Source organism: Elephantulus edwardii, unplaced genomic scaffold, assembly GCF_000299155.1.
Source record: "Elephantulus edwardii isolate Elephantulus edwardi_28Jun2011 unplaced genomic scaffold, EleEdw1.0 scaffold00125, whole genome shotgun sequence".
Classification (NCBI taxonomy): Eukaryota; Metazoa; Chordata; class Mammalia; order Macroscelidea; family Macroscelididae; genus Elephantulus; species Elephantulus edwardii.
The window spans coordinates 1,485,958-1,508,688 of NW_006399875.1; the positions used below are offsets into that span (position 1 = coordinate 1,485,958).

Genomic DNA, 22,731 nt, shown 5'->3' on the forward strand with positions numbered 1-22,731 from the left:
TGCTAATGTGAAATCTATAATTGGACCAAGAGGCTGTCGTCAGAACAGAGCAGGGAGACACTAGATGGTTCAAAATCAAGAAAGGTGTCTGTCCGGGATGTATTCTGTCTCCATAACTTTTCAATCCAAGATGCTGGGCTGTATGAGGAGGAATGTGGCATCAGGATTGGTGGAAGAATCATCAAGCACTTGCGTTATGCAGATGACACAATCCTGCTTGCTTAAACTGAGGAGGACCTGAAGCGCTTGCTGCAGAAGGTCAAGGACTGCAGTCTTCAATATGAATTGAAGCTCAGTATCAAGAAAACAAAGATTATCACCTCTGGGCCAACTGACAGCATCAGTATGGATGGTGAAGGGTTCGAGATAGTTAACAGTTTTAGTTTACTTGGTTCCACAGTCAACACTCTTGGTAACAGCAGCCAGGAAATCAGGAGACTAATTGCATTGGGAAAGTCGCCTGTGAGGGACCTCTTAAGAGTACTGAAGAGCAATGATGTCAGGCTGGAGACTATGGTGCTCCTGATTCAGGTTATAGTCTTTGCAATTGTGTGCTATGCATCGGAGAGTTGGACAGTTACTAGGGACGGCAGAAAGAGAATTAATTGATGCCTTTGAGTTGTGGTGCTGGAGAAAAGTGTAGAATATACCATGGACTACTAGGAGAACAAACAGGTTTGTTCTTGAGAAGATGAAGCTGGGCTGCTCCTTGAAGGCAAGGATTCTGAGGTTTCACGTAACATACTATGGGCATGTTGCAAGGAGGGACTGGTCCTTGGAGAGGGACATCATGTTTGGGAGGGTGGAGGGACAGTGCAGGAGAGGAAGACCCTTGATGAGATGGATCGATTCTATGAGTGGAGTGGTGGGAATGAGTGTGTTTGAGACAGCGAGGTTAGCACAAGATAAAATGGCATTTAGGGATCTTGTACATAGGGTCGCTATAAGTTACAAGTGACTTGATAACATAACAACAACAACAGTATTAATTTCAAGGAACATTTACAGAGACTTTGGATTTCCACTCATTGATTGTTGTACTTTTCTTCCCGCTCCCACTCTCCAGTTCACTTTTCTCTTTGAAAAGTAAACGAAAAATTCCTTCATTGGTATGCAATCCACCAGCACCCGCCCCCAACCCCCACCACGAGTTTACTCTACTCTGCAACTTCATTCTGGACTCTTATGATAATCATAATGCCCTATAATATGTTGCTTTGAAACTGTTCTCTCCCTCATCTATTCCCACTTATTTTTGTGTTCTCTCACTTATGCCAACATCTCCTAGAGGCAACCAAGTCACACTGAGTTTTTTAAAGATATTTATCATCTTAGTAAAAGGAGACTCTTAAATTTTATAGGAAGCATAAAGAGCTGTCTAGTTTTTGATTCAGATAATAATCCTATCATCTTGTTGCTGTTGGTGCCATCAGGTAAAAACATGATTCATAGCAATCATATGAATCACAGATCCCAAACCTGCCCTCTCCTGCACCATCCTCATCCTCTCTGGCACACATAAACTCATTGCTGTAGTCAGTGTGTCAATGCATCCCCTCAGGGGCCTTTCTTTCTAATGCTGACCTTTCCAAACATGATGCTCCTCACTAAGGAACGGCCTCTCCTGGGGACACGGCCAAAGTATGCCAGATGAAGCTTTGTCACCCTTGCCTCCAAGGAGCGTTCTGGCTGTACCCTCTCCAAGACATATCTATTTGTTCTTTTGGTAGTCCACGGGATAGTTATTTCTCTTCTCCAGCATCACTATTCAAAGACATTCATAGTCTTTCTGTCATCCTTATATATTATCCAGCTTTCAGATGTAGGACTAGTGACTGACATGCCCTGAATTAGATGCACCCTCATTTTCAAGCTGACATCATTGCTCTCCAGTAATTGGAGAGGTCCCTGAGAACAGATTTCCCTGATATTATATGTCTTATGATCTTCGTATCAAGGATGCTGATTGTGAATCCAAGAAAGATGAAATAATTGAAAACACCAATCTTTTCTCCACCTGTCATTCTCCACCTGTTGTGTATTGGTCCAGGGGTGAAGTTTTCTCTTCTAGTTGCTGAGATGTAATCCACATCAAAGACTGTAGTCTCATCTTCTGCAGCGAAACTTTAAAGAGCTATTTTTAGCAAGCAAATTTGTGTCATCTGCATAATGCAGGCTGTTGGTGAGTCTTTCTCTGATCCTGATGCCACATTCTTTTTCATAGAATCCAGCTTCTCAAATAATTTGGTCAGCATACAAATTGAATAAGTATGATACACTCCTGACACATGCCTTTCCTGGTTTTAACATGAAGTGATCCCTTGCTCCATTCTCTGCTTTCAACCAGGATCTAATGACATTCCCTGGTGCTATATGGCCTCTTAGAGTTAAAGAATCCTACCTGTAATCCTTTAATTAGGTATCGAGAGAAGCTACAGCCTTGACTCATGGTGTTGTTGTTGGATGCCATCAAGCTGAGTACGACTCATAAGTTACCCTATGAACAAAAGATCTGAACCCTGCTCTATCCTGTATCATCCTCACACTTCTTGACATGCAAGAGCCCCCTGTCATAGTCATTGTGTCTATCCACCGGATCAAGGGTCTTCCTCTCCTTTGTCAATGCTCCTCCCTTCTCAACATCATGTGCCTGTCCAAGGAATAGCCCATCCTAACAATATGTCCAATGTATGTGGGGTGAAGCCTCATCAGTCTTACTTCCAAAGAGCACTCTGGTTGCACCCTCTCCTTGATTCATACCCTTCCCAAAGACAAACCATGCACTATTCCCTTGCTTTATCCAGAAATAGGTTTTTTTGTTTGTTTGTTTTTGTTTTGGTCTGGGTATAGATTTTGTATAAGCATAATCAAGTGTTCTAGAATTTTCATCCTTCTGATGATTTGTCATAATTTGTCACAATCCACACAGTCAAATGCCTTTACATACTCAATGAAATACAAATAGACATTATTCTAGCATTCTCTCTGCTTTCAGCCAAGATTATTCTTATATCAGCAATAATATCCTGGTACCACAACCTCTTTTAAACCTAGATTGAACTTCTCGTAATTCTATCTCAATAAACTCTTCTAACTACTTTGGGAGAGCATTATGTTGAGTGAACTAACTCGGTCCCACAAGGATAAACATTGCATAATACCATTATTGTAGAGTGAGTATAAGGATCCAGGAGGGGTGGGAGAGGCTGGAAGCAGAGGGATGTGTATGTGCAGGGGGAGGGGGGGATTAATCATTGGGTTGTACAATTTGATAGGTGGAGGTTGGGGGAAATTGAAAGAATTTGTTTGAATTTGTATTCGAGGTTTTTAAATTTTTTTAAATAAACTAGTGAGGGGATGTGATAGTAATTATATTTTATATTTTCCTCATTCTGTTGTCTCACCTTTCTTGAGAATGGAACAACTATGGAACTCTTCCAGTCAATTGCTCAGGTATCTGTATTCCAACTTTCCTACCAAAGACTGATGAACATATTCAGGATGGCATCTATTATTTGAAATATGTCAACTGATTTCCCATAGATTTCTGGGGTCTTATTCAAACATGTTACATACGGTCTCAAAGCTGTGTCCTTTCTCCATGCTTATTCAATCTGTATTCTGAGAAAGTCATCAGAAAACTTGATATTTATGAAGGACAGTGTGGCATCAGGATTGGAGGAAGGGTCATCACAACCGGCACTATGCAGATTATACTGCCTTATTTATTGAAAGTGAGGCGGATCTGAACTACTTGCTATAGAGAAGTAAACACTTCATCCTTCAATATAGATTTCACCTCAACATCAAAAAACCCAAATCCAATAGGTGACACCAGGATAAACAGAGAAAATATTGAAGTTGTCAATTATTTCATCTTGCTTAAGTCCACAGTCAACAGTACCAGTAGTCAGGAGATCAGGAGATGTATGACATTTGGAAAGTCTGTTGTGTGGTACCCTTGAACAGTCCTTAGAAACAATCAAGTCAGCTTAAGGTCTACAGTGGGCCTGATTTAGCCCACAGTCTTTCCAATCACCTGTTTTGCATCTAAGAGCTGAAATATGAATCAGGATGACAGAAGAATTGATGCCTTTGAATTGTCATGTTGGAGAACCATTCTGAATATCCTATGAACTTCCAAAAGAACAAACAAGCCTTGTAAACAAAGGCAGCCAGAATTTCATTTGGATCCAAAGTTAGTGAAGCTTTGTCTCACATCTTTTAGGCATGTTATTAGGAGAAGTTGTTCCTTGACAATAGATCTTATCGTTGTAAAAGCGAAGGGTCAGTGGAGGAGAGGAAAAATCTTTAATGAGATGGATTTATATAGTGAGCATGATAAGAGTTCAGATTTGTTTTTCTTGAGGGTCCCTTGAGTCATGCTTGACTCATTGGCACATAACAACAACCACCCTAAGGACATATTGTGGCTTTGTGGTAAAGTATTGTAGTAACAACACAAAGAAAGGTAGTTCAAATCCACCAACTTCTCTGTGTGAGCAAGATGAAAAATTCCCCTAAGGACATATTGTGGCTTTGTGGTAAAGTATTGTAGTAACAACACAAAGAAAGGTAGTTCAAATCCACCAACTTCTCTGTGTGAGCAAGATGAAAAATTCCTTCTCATGTGATTTGAGGCCTCTAAAAACCTGTCGGAGGGTCAGCTTTGGGTTGGTTCTGATCAGAAGGTACACAACAGCAACCACTCCTTAAAAATCCAAGAAGAAAAGAATCCTTAATACTGACTAATAAGCAACATCATAATAGATGGGGAATATATTGAAATTGTAAATGATTTTGACTTACTGGAATCCACAATCGAGGCGCTTGGCACCAGTGGTCAAGAAGTCAGTCAAAAGATGCGTTGTTATGGCAAAGTCTCCTTCAAGGACTTTTCCAAAGTACTGAAGAGAAATGATGTAATTTTAAAAACTGAGGTATACCTGGTTCAGGCCAAAAGAACAAGCAGATAAGTCTTGGATAAAGTGTGGTCAGTGTGTTTTTTAGAAGGAATGATGGGTGGTTTGATCTCACATTCTTTGGGCATGATTCTAGGAAAGACTATTCCTTGCAAAGGGACATCATCCTTGGAAAGGCAGAGTGTCAGTGGAAGAGAGAAGAACCCTCAATGAGAAGCACTAACACGGTGAGGGCAGCCATGGGCTAGAATACCCCAGATAAGATGAGAATAACCAAGATAGAACAGGGTTCAGATGTGTGGCTCATAGGATCACCATGAGTAGTACTTGACAGCACATAACAACAACAGAAGTAATACCAACCATCACCTTTTACAGAGGTGCTCTGGTGATACAGTTTTTAAGATAGGGCTCTGCTAATTAAATATTTGAGTCCACTGGAGGCTTCTGGGAAGAAAAAAAATAGACAATCTCCTCTAGTGAGATTTACAACCCCTGAAAACCCAGTGGAGGGCAGTTATGAGTTGATTCTCACTTGATCACAATGAGTTTAAGGTTTGTTTGGTTTTGCTTTTGTATTTTGAACTTTTCTTTTGGCTTAATTATTTTTTCTCACCTTCCTTTTCAAACTTAATGCAGTTAGCTCAAGATCGTATCCATCTCCACGTTTTGTTAGCATCAACATTATAAAGCCCTAAGTCACAAACAACATTTATTTAATGTGCATGTTGAACAAATAATCTAGAACTCTGATCTATGTAATGACTATGAAACTAGAAGTGGAATAAGAATAAAACTCTTTACCAGCTTTCAATAAGCATATGGCAAAACCTTATTTGCAGACAATGAAAAGAACTTGAAACTATTGTTGAGGAAGAACACAGACTACAGTCTGCTGTGTGGATTACATATCAACAAAACATTAAAAATATCACAACTGAAGCAATAAGCAAAATAGTGATTAATAAGAGAATATTGAAACAACAATGAATTTAATTTTACTTGGTTCCATATCAAGACTTCAACACATGAGAAACTATGAGGATGGCACAGAATCGAGCAAGTCTAGTCTGTTGTTCGCAGAGTCACTATGAGTCATATCTGACTTGGTGGCAACCTAAGAAGAACATTTCAACTCAACTGAACACTGTCGAGTTAGAAATGCTTCATGGCTGACCCTCAGTGGATTTTTGAACTGTAAATAATGTGGGAAGAATTTGCCATCTTTCTTTCACAGAGCCTCTGGAGAATTTGTACCTCTAAAGAGGCACCACTTTTAAGTTAATAACACAACTTCCCAGGGAATATACTTCTAGAGCTACACGGTCATCAGGTGAAGGAGACAACTGTGTCCGTGAGAAACACATCGTCTTAGGAAAGCCTTCTTTCAGGTAAGTCTTTCTCACAATCTCTAGGCTTGTGTTCTTAGTAAGAGGAAGGAAGTAGCTTCTTAGAGCAGTGGAATATGAAGGCTACATTTCTGTGGCTGCTCAGGCAAGTTTCCTGAGCCAAGCTCTGAGCCTTTCTTTCTTCATCAGGTCCTAACTTTTCCATAGGTGGCCTCTTGAGGCTGCACATTTATTTAGTCTCTTTATAGCTATGCTGTCTACCTTTGAGGCTGCAGCACATGAGAGTCTTTCTAAAAATTTTGCTAGAATTTTTTACCTTAACATCATTTCTCAGTTTAATACCTTTGTAAATTGCACTTGTTACTTTTCTGCTTTCCAAGCATCTGAAGACATTGATAATAAACAGAAAAACACACAGGACTTAACAACTTGTGCTTCATTTGCTGTCATTGGTAGCATGTCAATGCAAATGCTTGATCATCCACCTGTATTATATTCTACTCAACCACAGATAGTAATATTAGCAACTGTGATATAACAATACAGGAAGGTCATTGCCCAGGAGTACTAGAATACTAGCTATCTAGCTGGTTAGATTTCTAGGTTTAGGAACCCACCTTGAGGGTTTTCTTTCAAAGTAAGCTTATGCATTAATCAGCAACCAATGGGGGGGGAAATAATTACATGTAGTTGATCTATCTAATAAAGGGATTAGAAGGAACAGGATTTCAAGGGAAAAACAAAGTAGAAATGGAGAAAAGCTAATTTAAAGGTAGGATTTAGGAAAAAGAGATGCTGTTCAAAAATATGGATATTATTTTGAAGAATGATAATTACACAGCACTTACTTGTTCTTATGTGACACCTACACATAGAATAAGAAGCAGTTATTTTAATAGAACAAAATTGTTGTTGTTGCTATGTGCTGTCAAGTCACTTGAGTTTTATAATGGCCCAATGTACAGCAGTTCTGAACCCTGCTCCATTCTGTGCCAACCTTATCATCTCCAACGCACCTACCCCAATTACCCCAGTCACTGACTGAATTCACCTCATCTAGGGTCTTCCTCTCTTACACTGTCCCTCCACCCTCTAAAGCATGTTGTCCCTCTCCAATGACTGGTCCCTTTTTGAAACCTACTGAAAGTATGTCAGATGAATCTTCAGAATCCTTGCCTCCAAGGAGCAGCTTGGTTACACCCTCTCCAAGACCATCCTCTTTGTTTTTCCAGCAGTCCATTCTCTTCTCCAAAACTACAGCTTCAAAAGTATTATTTCACTTTCTATTATCCCTAGTAAATGTACAGGTTTCTGATACAAGAAATTGTGAAGACCATGGCAATACGTGGCTTAAAGTCAGAAAAGGCATTTGGGTGAGAATCATGTCTCATAACCAGTTGATTCAATCTCTATGCCGATAATATAATCTGATTATCTCTATTATATTAAAAAGAGTAAAATATCAGAATTGGAGAAAAGCTCATTAACATCCTGTATACACAGATGAAACAATTTTGCTTCCTGAAATTAAAGAATAATTGAAGCATCTACTGATGAAACTATAATACTGGACCTCAGTATACAATAAAAACATGAAGAAAACAAAACATTTCACAAGTAGACCAGTAAGTAACATCATGGCAAATGGAGAATGAATTGAAGTTGTCAAGTATTTAATTTTACTTGGATCCACAGTATTCATGAAAGCAGCAGTCAAAAATCATCAATCAAAATGAGTAAATATGCTAAAAATGATCTCTTTTAAAAGATAAAGAGCAAAGATGTCGCTTTGAGGACTAAATTGTTCCTAATCTAATTCATAGTATTTTCTATCACTTCATTTATATGCAAAAGTCAGACAGTCATGAACTGCCAAGAAAATAAATCAGTCTGTCTTGGAGAGGGTGAAACCAGCTCTCTCCTTGGAAGCTAAGATTTTGAAGCTCCACCTCATTTACTTTAGGCATGCGGCCAGAAAGGGTTGGTCCTTGGGGAAGGACATCATACTCAGAAGGGTGGATGGACAACACGGAAGAGGGAGACCCCGGATCAGATGCATTGATATAGTGACTCTGGTAGTGGGCTTGGTGGGTCGGAATTAGTGAGACTGGCTCAGGACAGGAAAAGTGTTAAAGCTGCTGTACATAGAATCTCTATGCATCATAGACAATTCAATGGCCCATAACAACAATAACATATTATAACAGGTTTGTAAGCAGGAGTGGTGTCCACTTCCTAAACAACATGCCTCCGGAAACTCCATGAACTTTGATAAATGTCGATAGTTGTAATGGAGCTTCAGGCCTTTTGTTCATAGAGTTGCTACGTGTCATGCTTGACTCAATCAGCAGAAACAACAAGCTAGGTTTAGAAGAGATCCTGGCAGTAGAGATACTAGAGAAATGTACATATGTGTTTTATTGATTATGCAAAGGCATTTGACTGTGTGGGTCACAAATTGTGGCAGACCTTGAGGAAATGGGAATCACAGAATATTTGATTGTACTTATCAGAAATCTACACTTGGACTAGGAAGTAGTCCTCAGAACAGAGCAGGGAAACACTGCAATGTTTGAGAAAAAAAGTGTGTCAGGGAAGCATCCTGTATCCATATCTTTTCAGTCAACATGCAAAACAGATAATTCACGAAACAAGCCTTTCTGAGGAAGAATGTGGGCATCAGGAAGGAAGGTATACTCATCAACAACCTATGTCATGCAGATGACACAACCTTGCTTGCTGAACTGAAGAAGACCTGAAGCGTTAGCTGAAGATGATCATTCCACAGTTGGCAAGAATTTGCTATGATTTAGTAAATCCACCTCTGTACTTCCAGGGTTGGAAACAGGACTAAGCCATTTCCTACAAGCTCCAGCAGATGTCCTGTGATGCAGGACCAAAGACTTCCTATGACAAAAAAGAAGATCTGTGATATAGTTGAAACAAATTGTTGTCAGCATGGATCTGTTTTCCACACTTAATGTATGCAATTAAAAAATTATATGAGTCAATGCAAAGAATTTTTGATCATCAGTGCTTATGAAAACAAGAAAAGCTGAACTGCTGCAGTCAGAATAGGCTTCATTCTACTTCTGCAACAACTGACCACATATGGCATAAATAAAGAACACCTATCTTGGTTGTTACAAACCCTTATAGGATGATGCAGATTACAGATCCATTTCAGCCTTACTCTCAAATTCAGACTAACGGGACAGCGATTACGAAACACAATAAAGTAGCAGAGGACTTGTGTTCAGGAGGGCTTTGAACTAATATTTAAAGGCTTGTACTTAACATTGATATTTATTCACAACTTAAAGGCCAGTAAGTATGGTCTGCCTGTGAATTTGTACTAGACCTCATCACATTTCACTGAACTCCCTGTCATAGCCATTTGAAGTTCTCGTATTTTAGCATGAAGAGATGCATTTCATTTTGCACTGGTTTCTGAAACTATGACCAGTCTTGGTGATGTGACGAGGATGGGTGCAGACCTGGAGATATTCACTCAAATGGTTAATGTCTTCTACAACACTCAGGGAATTAGTCAGATGACTCACATCTCTGAGTCAATGCATCAGGATTCTCACTATGAGTAGAAGACCCAAGGGTGTGAGTTACATTTCTCAGAGGATGTGTCTAAAGAAGAAGTGTAGACCAAGGGGAGAAACACAAACATGATGGTAGAAAGAATACACGTAACGTGCCTAAAAGTAAGCCATATGGAAAAGCCAGTGGAGAAAAACAAAAGTATGAGTTAGATGACCTAGAAGCTATGAAAGCCCGTGGATCAACACAAAGGAGAAAGAGAGATAGCAAGAATTGTTGAAGGCTAGGAAATTTTATTAATAGGTGTATTAAGGTACCTCCTTTGAATTGTTCTTGTTACGAGCCGTCGAGTCACCTGCGACTCATAGTAACTCTATGTACAACAGCCCTAAACCCTGCTCTATCCTGTCCCAATCTTATTGTCTCTGATGCATTGAGTGTCTTCTTCTCTTGCGCTGTCCTCCCATCCTCCCAAGCATGACATCCCTCTCTAAGGATTGGTCCCTCATTGCAACATGTCCAAAGCATGTCAGATAAAGCTTTAGAATCATTTCCTCCAAGGAACAGCCTGGTTTAACCATCTCTTGGATGAACCTGTTCATTCTCTAAGCAGTTCATGGCATTTTCAATACGCTTCTCCAATACCAGAGCTCAAAGGCATCAATTCTCCTTCTATCATCCCTAGTCATTGTCTAGCTCTCTGATACATAGTGATTGTAAAGACCATGGCCAGTATCAGGCACACCTTAGTCTCTACAGTGACATCATTGCTCTTCAGTACTCCGGAGAGGTTTCTGACAGCAGATTTTCCCAGTTCAATTCATCTTTTAATTTCCTGGCTTCTGGTGTCAAGTGTGTTGATTGTGGCGCCAAGCAAACTAAAGCTGTTTACAAACTCAATCTCTTCACCATCCATCACGATACTGCCAATTGACCCAGTGGTGAGGAATTTGTTTTCTTGATATTGAGCTTCAATCCACTGAAGGCTACAGTCCTTGAGCTTCTTCAGCAAGCACTTTAATAACCTTACCAATACTGTTCTGGAGCTCTGGGAGCCTAGGGACAAGTGGCATCCCTAAGGCACCTGGTTTCAGACCACCAGCTGCTCTGTAGCAGAAGGATGGATAAGCTCCTCTTGTGTAATTTACTTCCTCTAAAATCCAGCCATAGATTTAGTTACGCATTGGTTCTGATTCTATGGTACACAACAACAATACACTATTCTCATTTAGTAGATTCAGTGAGTTCAGGAGTAGACAGAGTTTGAGGTTCGTGAGCCCCATCCACACCCAGTTATTCGGTAGAATGAGAAAAAGGATTGTTTTTATGATGAAGAGGAACTAGTAAGCAAACAATCTATGTGGAGTGTGTGTGTGTGTGTGTGTGTGTGTGTGTGTGTGTGTGTGTGTAACATATGATTGTTGTTATTATGTGTGTTGTTTTCTGACACCCATCATGACCCTATGTACAACAGCTCTGTTGAGTCACCTGCAATGCATAGCGACCCTATGTAAAGCAGCTCTGAACACTTGCCTGTCCTGAGCCAGTCTCACTAATTCTGACACACCGATGCCCGTTGCCCCAGTTACCATATGAATCCATCACAACTGAGGTCTTCCTCTCTTGTGCAGTCCCTCCTCCCTTCTAAGCATGATGTCCTTTTCCAAGGACCAGTCCCTTCCTGCCACATGTTCAAAGTAAGTAAGATGGAGCTTCAAAATCATGGTCTCCAAGGATAAACTCTGTTTCACTCTTTTGAAGACAGACCTGTTTGTTTTCTTGGCTGTCCATGGTATGTTCAAGACTCTTCTCCAGCACCACAACTCAAAGGCATCGATTCTTCTTCTACCATCCTTAATCACTGACTTATTGTCCCACACTCTGATATATAGTAAGGACTTGTAAAGACCATGGCTCGGATTAGGTACACCTTGACCATGGCTCATATTAGGTACACCTTAGTCTCCAGCCTGACATTATTACTTTTCAGTACTCTGGAAAGGTTCCTGACAGCAGATTTTCCCAGTTCAATTTGTCTTTTGATTTCCTGACTGCTGGTGTCAAGAGTGTTGATTGTGGAACATTCTCCTATAATTATGATTTTAAAAATTTACTTTATTATGATTTAAGTAAACATATTCAAGGTAAATTAGGTTTTTACTCCACCATGCATACACATTCCATTCTGGAATATTAATTTCAGTATTGTTCAAGTAATTGAAAATTTCCCATTTCCTACCTATATTTATAATTTTCTTTAATCTTTCCATACCTCCCGATGTCTTCTCTTTCTTTACTGATATTATTTCAGTCATACTTTTATTGATAATTATGTTTTGGTTGGGGGATTTTGGTGGTGGTGGTGTTTATTATTATTGTCATTGGTTTTACACTTTTAAATTATCCAAAATGACCACTCATTTAGTCTTAGGCCATTTAATGTTGGCAAAACTTCTGACATTTCTAAGACATTTTTTTTTCTGTAGAGTGCCTACTTTTATAAAACATTAGCAACATTTTTTTTCTTCCTCACAGCAAAAACTTAAATTACATAGCAAAACTTAAACTTTCTGAATCTAGTGAGTGGTTAAATTCATCAATGTTCTCCCAGTTTCTGTGAAGTATTAACTTGAGCCGTAACGGTTCTGTTGTGTTTGTTTTTCTTGGCTTATTTGCCTCTGCCCAAATGAAATGCATCACAAAATGAAGAAAAGTTTATGCAGTTGGGTCTCTTTCTAAGGCAATACCTCGATAGATCAAACTGAGACTTCAATCTGTGTAGGATGTATGTTGGAGGTCAGTTCCTAAATATTGTTTAGCTTTGTTTTAATTGAATGCAAAGTGAAAAAAAAAAGCCCCAGAATTCCCAACTATCATCCTGGTATTTAAGAAGACATGACTTTGTTGTGCTTAAAGCCACCAAGTTAATTCAACATGCATAAGAGAATAAAACCTAAGTAGGGGATATGTCATTGTAACTTTGATACTATCACTACTGCTGCTTGATAAATGCATCGCCTTGAAGGTCTTCATAGTCGACAGGAAGTTGTGCTGTAACAGGAAGTTGACCCTTTTTTTTACAAGACAAATCCACTAGTGATTTCATGGGAGACATCTGTGAAATCTCCTCAATTTGTTTTGGTAAGGTCCTGTCCAGGCTTCTAGCACTCAATGTGAGACCTTTCACTATCCGGTATCATTCTCATGATTTCCAACATTCTCTGGTCCATTACTACTGTCACCATGTCAATCCGTCTCACTGAATGTTCTTCTTTTCCATTGACTCGTGGTCTTTATAAGCATATCTTTTTCCAAGAAGTAGAACTACACCTGCTTGACAATATGCCCAAAGTATTTGAGAGTTTCATTTTCCTTGCCTCTAAGAAGTACTTTAATTTCCTTATCTCCAAGACAAATTTGTTTATTCTGTTGGCAGTCCATACTATATTCAATGCTGTTGAGCACCAAGTGTAGACTGTTCTGTCATTTTTTGTTTCATTAACAATTGTGTGTAAGCTGATTGGTCACCTGATATAGTCAATAATCAGATGTGAGCTGGAAGTCTGTTGCTTAAGCCAATCAGGATCTGGTGGGTAGGCTTTTGTGGTGGGTAGGCTTTTGTATTTAAAAGTCAGTTGTAGTGCATCTAAATTCTAAAATCAATCTCCATAATAGTCTATGTGTTTCCTATTGCCAAAGGGGCCCTTTAGAGTAGTGAGAGAAGATCTTCACCCTGAAACCTACAGTGTCCCTTTTCAGCAGGAAGTAGCTAAGAGAATATGCCATCCCCTTTTCCTTATGAATCAGGGGGAGTCTCTCTCAGGGAGGAGTGATAGGGAATGGCAAAGGACACTCTGACAAAGGAGATTAATCAGAACTGGCTTTGACAAGCACTGTGGCAATTGGACAATTAAAATAAACATTCAAGGGGGGGGGGAAGAGGAATGAACTGGGGGGTGGAGGGTGGAGATAATAGTGCAACAATGAATGAATGAAAACCCAAATTCTCTGTAAATGTTCATTAAAATGAATAAAATTTAATAATAATAAAAAAAGACACTAAAAAAAATGTCAGTTGTGCCTGAGACACACAGCCCCAAGGACCTGTTGTTAGTTTTGTTTGGGAAGAACGTTGTTCTATGTGGTATAGCACAGACTGTCAGTTTGCTGTTCTTAGATAACTTGAAGTTGTGATACTGAACACTGTGCCACTGCTGTGTCAAATGCCATAATGGTTATCTATGGTGGAGAGGATTTGGTAGAATTTCCAGATTAAGGCAGTTTAGAAGTAGAATAGGCATATACTTCTTAAACAACAGACCGTTGGTAAGTTTATGAACATTAGAGAAATGCCAACGGTTATAGAACAAGGTTCAGAACTTTGGTTCAAGGAGTTGCTAAGAGTCATACTGGACCTGTGGACACTTAACAACAGCAATTCTCCTTTTATATTCCTTATTCAAAGTCCAACTTTCAGAAACAACTGGAAATCTGATTCCATAGATAAAGTACATCTTATTCTTTAAACTGTCGTCTTTGCTTGTTAGCACTTTGCAGAATTATTTGGCAGTAGGTTTTCCCAATTCAACAAGTCTTTTAGTTTCTTCACTACAGTTATTCTGGATGTTGATTGTGGATATAAGTAAAACAAAATCAACAGCAGGTTAAATCTTTTCTCCATCTTTCATGATGTTGACTATTGTCCAGTAGTAAGGATATGTGGGTATTTTAATGTTGATATGTAATTCATATTAAAGGATGTCACTTGTTCTTTTCCAGTAAATGCTGCGAGTCTTCTTGATTTTATATAATCAAGATTGTGCCATTTGTGTAATTCATGTTCTTGATGAGTTTTCCTCCTATCATGTACCTCATTTCTCTTCTTCATATAGACCAACTTTCAAATCACTTACTTAGCATAGAGATTGAATAGATATATGTTCTTGTTATTGTTGTTAAATGTTGTCCAGTCGCTTGGGACTCATAGTAACCCTATGTCCAGCACTTCTGAACCTTGTTCTATTCTGAACCAATTTCATTGTTTCCGACACACAAACCATCATTATCCCAATTACTAAGGCAATTCATCTCATCCAAGGTCCAACTCTCTTGTGCTGTCCCTCTACCTTTCCAAGCATGATGCCCCTCTCCTAGAACTGGTCCCTCCTAGCAACATGTACAAGATTTGTCAGATGAAGCTTCTAAAGACTTGTCTCTAAGAAGCAGCTTGATTTCACCTTCTTCAAGATAGACTTGTTTGTTCTCTTAGAAGACCATAGTATGTTCAATACTCTTCTCCAGCACCACAACCCAAAGGCATTGATTCTTCTTGTATGATCACTGTCATTGTCCAGCTCTCTGATGCACAACAAGGAATTGTAAAGACCATGCTCTAGATCAGGGACAGCTTAGAGTCTAAATTGATATTATTGTTTTTCAGTATTCTGGAGAGGTGCCTAACAGCTTTGTCCAGTGAAATTTTACTTCTCATTGCCTGCCTACCGGTACCAAGAGTGTTGATTGTGGAACCAAGCAAACAGAAATTGGTAATAATCTCAATCTCTTCTCTGTCTATCATGACGTCTATCATGACAATTGACCAAGTGCTAAGAACCTTAATTTTATCAATGTTGAGCTTGAATCCATACTTAAGACTGCAGTCCTTGGCCTTCTGTAGCAAATGCCTCAGGTTCTCCTTAATTTCAACAACTAAGGTTGTGTCATCTGTATAAAGCAGGTTGTTGATGAGTCTTCCTCCAGTAGAGATGCCACATTCCTTCTCATACAGTCCAGCCTCCCAAATGATATATCCCACATGTAGATTGAAAACGTATGGAGATATGATGCATGCCTGGCACATGCCTTTCCTAAGCTTGAAACATGCAGTGTTTCCTTGATTTGCTCTGAAGACTGCCTCTTGGCTCAAATATAGGTATTGCTTGAGTACAGTCAAGTGTTCTGGGTTTCTCATTTTTCTTTCAGAGTTAGCCACATTTGTTGTGACCAATACAGTCCAAAGTCTTTGCATAGACAATGAAGCACATATAGACATCCTTCTAGAACTCTCTGCTTTCAGCTAAGATCCAGCTAACATTGGCTATAATGTCGCTAGGGCCATGGTGTCTTCTGAATCCAGCCTGCACATCTGGCAGTTCTCTGTTGATGGTTTTGGATAGTCTTTCTTCAGTTTAAGAAACCCTGAGTAAGTGCATCCCTTTTGATTTTACAGCTCCAGGTCTTTGCTCATTTCGTTTTTATATTTTGCTTTATCTTCCCCTTTGAAATCTGCCTATGGAATTTTCTGTTCAGCTTCTTTTTTTGTTAATGTTAATGAAAGTTTACAGAGACTTAGGGTTTCTAGTCATTCATTGTTGCACTCTTCTCCCTGTCCACCCCCTCCGCCCCAATTTACTCTTCTCCTTGAAAAGAAAAAGAAAAACTCATTATTATGAAATCTCTCCCCCCCAAGTCCACCTGTTCAGCTTCCTAACTTCTTTACTTCTTCCCTTTGTACATCTTTCTGTGATTTAAAACATGAAATGTTCCCTCATTAATTTGGAAATCTAATTTTTGAAGCTGTGGTAGGACATCAAGAATACCATCCATGAAGACTACAAAAGGTCATTACAAAGACAGAAGAAGAAGAAGAAATGACCAGAATGGATGTCAAAAATGACTCTGAATATTGCACTGAGAAGCCAAAGCAAAGGGGGGAAAAACCTAATACGTTAAGGAGCCAAATAGAAGATTTCAAAGGGCAGCATGGGAAGACAAAGAAAAGTATTACAGTGAATTATGCAAAGAAATGCAGTCTGAAAATCAAAATGCCTGTACTTGCTCAGAATTTCTTAAGCTGAAGGAACTAAAGGAAAAATTAAAACCTTGAGTTACAATACTTAAGGATGTTATGGATGGACTGTTGAATGATCCAGGAAACATTAAAACAGAGTCCTTATACCAAAAAGAACTGGCTGACACAGAAGAATTTCAAGAAACAACACATACGATCAAGAAACAAAAGTGATAGAATACTCTTGTTTCTCTTCAGATCGAATAAATCTTTTGTCTTTTACTAAAAAAAAATGTGATAGAAGAGGAAGTTCAGGCCACTCTGAAGGACTTGACACAAAAAATAAATACCCTGGAATTGGTGGAATGCCAATTGGCATGCTTCAACAAACAGATATGGCACTGGACCTGCTCACCAGGTTTGTCAAGAAATCTGGAGGACAACTACCTGACCAACTGGCTGGAATAGATCCATGTTTGCTCTTATTCTCATTACTCTTGTTATGACCCAACAGAGTGTGAAAGTGATTGTACAATGTCACTCATAACACACACGCAAGCGAAATCCTGCTGAGAATTATCCAGAAATTACTATCAGTTAAGTAACAGAGAACTATCAGAAATACAAGGGGGTTACAAAGAGGCCACTGCACTTGAGATATGATCCCCAATGTCTGATGGATCTTGGCAGAAATCAAAGTGTCCCAGAGGATTATCTGTGTTTCATTGACTATGCAAAGACATTTGACTGTGTGGTTCACAACAAATTGTGGCTTACCTTGAGGGGTACGGGCATCCCAGGACACTTGATTGTAACTATGTGAAACCTATACTTGGACCAGGAAGCAGTCCTGAGAACAGAGCAGGGAAATATTGGGAGGTTCAAAATCAGGAAGGGAGTACATCAGGGATGTATCCTGTCTCCCTATTTTTTCAATCTATATACAGAACAGATCGTCAGGAGTCTGGGCTGTACAAGGAGGAATATGGCATTAGCATTGGAGGAAAACTCATTAACACCCCACATTATGCAGATGACACAACCTTATATGATGAAACTGAGGTGAATCTAAAGTGCTTGCAGCAGAATGTCAAGGACTGCAGAATTCAATATGGATTGAAGCCCAACTTCAAGAAGACAAAGATTCACACCACTGGGCCAATTGGCACCACCATGAAAGATGGGGAAGAGATTGAAGTTGTTGACAATTATGGCTTGCTTGGCACCACAATCAATACTCCTGGAACCAGCAGTCAGGAAATAAAATGATGAATTGCATTAGATAAATCTGCTATCAGGGACCTCTCCCTGAAGAGCAGTGACATCAGTCTGGAGACTAAGGTGAGCCTGAAGAGCTGGACGATAACTAAGGATGACAGAAGAATTTATGCCTTTGAGTTGTGGTGCTGGAGAAGAGTTTTGAACATACCATGGATGGCCAAGAAAACAAATACGTCTGTCTTGGAAAGAGTGAAACCAAATTTGTCCTTGGAGGCTAGGATTTTGAAGCTCTGACTTATATGGTTTGGGTATGTGGCCAGGAGGGACCAATCCTTGGAGAAGGATATCATGCTTGGAAGGGTGGAGGGACAGACAGCCCAAGAAAGGAAGATCCCAGATGAGATGGATTAATATAGTAACAGGGCAATGGTGGTAGGTGTTTTGGAGTTAGTGAGACTGGCTCAAGACAGGACAGACTTCAAAGCAATTTGACGGCACATAACAACAACAACGTATATAGATTTCACATAAACACAATTAAGTGTTCTGGGTTTGATTTTCCATGATCCACATAGTCAAATACCTTTGCATAATAAATTAAAAGTATTTCTGGTAGTCTCTACTTTCATACAATATCCACCTGATGTTAGTAAGGCTCTATCTCCTTCTTTGGCCTTTTATGAATGTAGATTGAATTTCTGGCAGTTCCCTATCAATGTATTATTAAAATAACTTTAAAAATAATATTAAAATAGTAAATATCTTAGGGACTGAGAACAAAGGAAGTATTTTCTACACTAAAATAACTTTAAAAATAATCTTTAGAAATATTTTTCTTGATAATAATATCATTTAACTTACAAGTTCCAAAAGACCACTGAGAGGATCAGCTATGAGAGGGTTCAGATGCAGAGACAATGAGTTTGAGTTTTTCGTTTAAACTATCTTGTCACTCTTCATGATTTTTTCCGTAGCATCTCTCAGCATTTCAAATTGAAGCCTGGATTTGTGTTGTAGTCCTTTCAACTTCAGTAATATTTATTTTCATAAAAAAAATCTTTTATTTTGTATTTGTTTGCATATAAAATTCATACACATTGAGTTTCCATTATATATCTTGTTTCACACATTCCTCCATTCACATTAATTTTGCTATATCATTCCCATATATTATGTTTTATAAAATTAGTCATCATTTATCTATGTCACCATTTCCCTTGGATAGAAAGGTATGCTAACAAGCCAAACAAAGGTAGATGATTTTGATCTGTGGCTCTCAGGCCTGATTTTAACTGGTTTTGGTCAAACGTTCTTCTAAGTGGTATAGCACTGGTCTGTCCGTTTGCTGTACAGAGATAACTCGTGGTTATTGTGACTGTAAACACTGCTACAGTGATGTACCAAATGTGATACTTGTTACCCATGGTGAACAGTGTTTGGTGGAGCTCCTAGATTGAAACAGGCTTGGAAGAAGGAGTGGCATCCACTTCTGAAATAGCTTGCCTCCGGAAACCCTATGAACCTGGAGAAACAATGAAAGTTAGACAAGTGTTCAGGTATTTTGTTCATAGGGTCACAATGAGTCGTCTATGGCTAGACAACTTAACAACAACCTTTATCCTGCCTTTTTTCAGGTCCCCACTGGACCTCTCCTAATTCCTTCTCCCCTTCCCTATGCTCACTGTGACCCCAAGATTCGCCCCTCCATCCTAGACCCTCTTCTTCCCTCCCCAACCCCATTGAACTTCTGTACACATCTTACTAGCAGTCCTTCTTTTTTACAATAGTGATCTTATGCAGTATTTGTTCTTATGAGACTGAGTTAATTTACTTAACTCTCTCTGGTCTCTCCCATATTATATAGTTTTTTCCTTAATGATGGCCCCTGAGTGTTGACTGTGCAGTATTCCACTGTGTGAATGTACCATAATTTCTCGATCCATTCATTTGATGATGGATATTTGGGACTGTTTCTATTTTCTCACTAATGTGAATGATGCTGCTATGAACACTGGTGTACAAATCTCTGTTTGTGTCACAATTCTATTTTTCTCAGGGTATATATTTCTAGCAGTGGAATAGCTGGGTCATAGTGAATTTTTGTGTTCAACTTTTTGAGTAAATTATCTTCCAAACTATCTTTCAGAGTGGATGTACAATTTTACAGTCATACCAATAGTGTACGGGAGTTCCCACATCCTCTCCAACATTTACTACCTGCTGTATTTACTAGACTTGACACTGCTACAGGAGAGGGATCATATCACATCAAGGTTTTTATTTGCATATCTCTTATTGCCAGTGATTTTGAGCATTTCTTCATACTTCTGTTGGCCATCTGAATGACTTCCTTTGTGAAAAGTCTTTCATTCCCCACCTCCATTTTGTAACTGGGTTATATCAGTCTATTTATTTTTTTTCCCTTCCCTACTAGTTTATTTTGGAAGGAGGAGTGGCATCCACTTCAGTAACAGCTTGCCTCCAGAAACCCTATGAACCTGGAGAAAGGATGAAAGGCACCCAAGTACCGAGAACTCTCCTTCACAGGGTCGCTATGAGTCGCCAGCGACTTGACGACACTTAACAACAACAACTAGTTTATTTAAAAAATTCAAATACATTGTTTTCAAGAACAAATTCTTTCAATTTCCCTCTTTCCCCCCCCCGAAATTGTACAACCCCATGATTAATCCCCCCACCCGTGCACATCCTCATCTTTCTGCTTGCAACGTCTCCCACCTCTCTCAGATTCTTATAGTTATTCTATAATAATCGTTTATTTCTTGTGGAGGGTATGCAGGGGTCTGTAAACTTTTATTATGACATCCTTACCTTAAATGTTATTTGTTTAAATTTTTTTGTTTTGTTGTGTGTTGTATCCTTCCCCCCCACCCCAGTCAGTAGGTTTTCTTTTCAGTGTATTGTTAAAAGATTTTTATGCATCAGGGACTTAATATTTAGGAGATCCCATTCATCAATGTTATCCTTTCCTAGTTGTGTATTTCTGACTGTATTTGGACTTTACCCCTAGGTCTCTGATCCATTTTGAGTTGATTTTTACATATAATGTGAGATGTGGATCCTTCTTCAGCTTCCTGCAGGCCGAAGTCCCATTTCGCTGGTACCATTTTATTGAAATAGTTGTCATTTCTCCATTTGATAGGCTTTATTTCCTTGTCTAACACCGGTTGATCATTGGTTGATGGATTAATTTCTGAGTTCTCGATTCTGTTCCATTTGCCTTTGTGCCTGTCATTGTACCAATACCATGCTGTTTCCATTATTATGGCTTCTTTTTCTATTTTTTGTAATAATTTAAGTAGAATTGGTGCTAGATCTTCTCTGAATGTTTCTTAGACTAGAATTCAGCCATAAAGCCATCTTGTCCAGAACTTTTCTTTTGTGAAGTCTTTTTTGACTTGTTCAATTTCTTCTCTTGTGATTTGTCTGTTTGCTCTACATCTGTCATGCCTTTCCTAGTAGGTCATGAGTTTCAAGTCATTTGTACATTTCCGCTAGGTTTTCAAATTTATCACAGTATAGCTTTGCATGATATCTCAATATTATAGTTTTAATGTTCCCTAGGTCTGTTGTGATGTCACTTCTGCTATTTCTTAATCAAGTTATTTGTCTCTTTTTTTTTTTTTGTGAAGCTTGTCAATAGTTTGTCAATTTTATTGACTCTTTCAAAAAAACAGCTCCTGGTCTTGTTGATGCTTTCGATTGTTTTTGTGTTTCCTATCATTGATTTCAGCTTTTGTTCTTATATTTCCCTTTCTTCTAGAGTCTGTAGGGATAGATTGTTTTTTTTTTTGACAGAGGTGTTGACTTAGAACATTATTTTTTTCTTCTTCTTTTCCCTTTTAATGTATTTTCCTGTCCCTTGAGAATTGCCTTAGTTGCATCCCAGAAGTCGTCGTTTATTTGTTTCTTCAATTAGTGCATATATGCTGAGCAAGGTTATGTCCTCCTGATTTACTGTGCCTTTAATCATTATATAGTGACCTTCCTTGTCTTTTATGGAGGTTTTAACCTGAAATCTATTTTATCCAAAATTATTATTGCTATTTGCTTGGTATATTCTTTTCTAGCCTTTGATTTTGAGTGTATATTTGTTCTTTGTTTCCTAAATGTGTCTCTTGTAGGTGACATCATGATGGGCTTCGGATCTTTTTTAATCCGTTATGCTACTATTTTTCTCTTAATTGGTGCATTTAGTTCATTTTGCTGTGCTTCTTTTTCTATTGTTTCTGATTATGGTAGTATATCCACTTTCTTTTATTGTCTTTGTGGAAGGGCTTCCCTTTCAATTTATTGTAGATTTGGTCTTATTTTCACAAATTTCTTAAAATTTGTTTTTCTGCAAAGGAACTACTTCCTCTTTAATATATGATGGACAGTTTTGTGTTCTCGCTCACATGATTTCTACTGAGAAACCAGAACTTAATCTAATTTTTTCTCCTTTGTAGGAGACTCTTTGTTTTTCTTTTGTTTCTTTTGGTATTTTATCCTTATTTTTATTTTAGAAAATTTGACTATAATATGTCTTGCTGGTTTTCTTTCTGGGTCTAGTCTATTTGGTGTTTGCTGAACATTCTGAATGTGAATTTCTTCATTCTTTATAATATCTGGGAAATTTTCTCCAGTACGACTTCCACAATTTTCGGAATGACTTCCCGGTCCCTCTCATATTCTGGAATTCCAGTCATACCTATGTCATTCATTTTGATGTCATAGCACATGATTGTAATGTTTTTGCTTCATTTTATTTACATCTAATCTGTGGGTGTTTTTTGTTTGTTTGTTTTTCTTCTGGTATGTTTCCACTGAGATTCTTGCTTGGAAGTAAGTTGGTCAAGGCACTGGGCTAAGAGGGGGGTCAACACTTTAACTAATG

The 22,731-nt window shown here is 38.7% G+C and overlaps 1 pseudogene; it reads right to left on the minus strand.

The window, feature by feature from the left end:
- LOC102843301 overlaps positions 1–22,576 on the minus strand; it is a 155,114-nt pseudogene extending 132,538 nt beyond the window's left edge.
- Between the last annotated feature and the right edge of the window lie 155 nt (positions 22,577–22,731).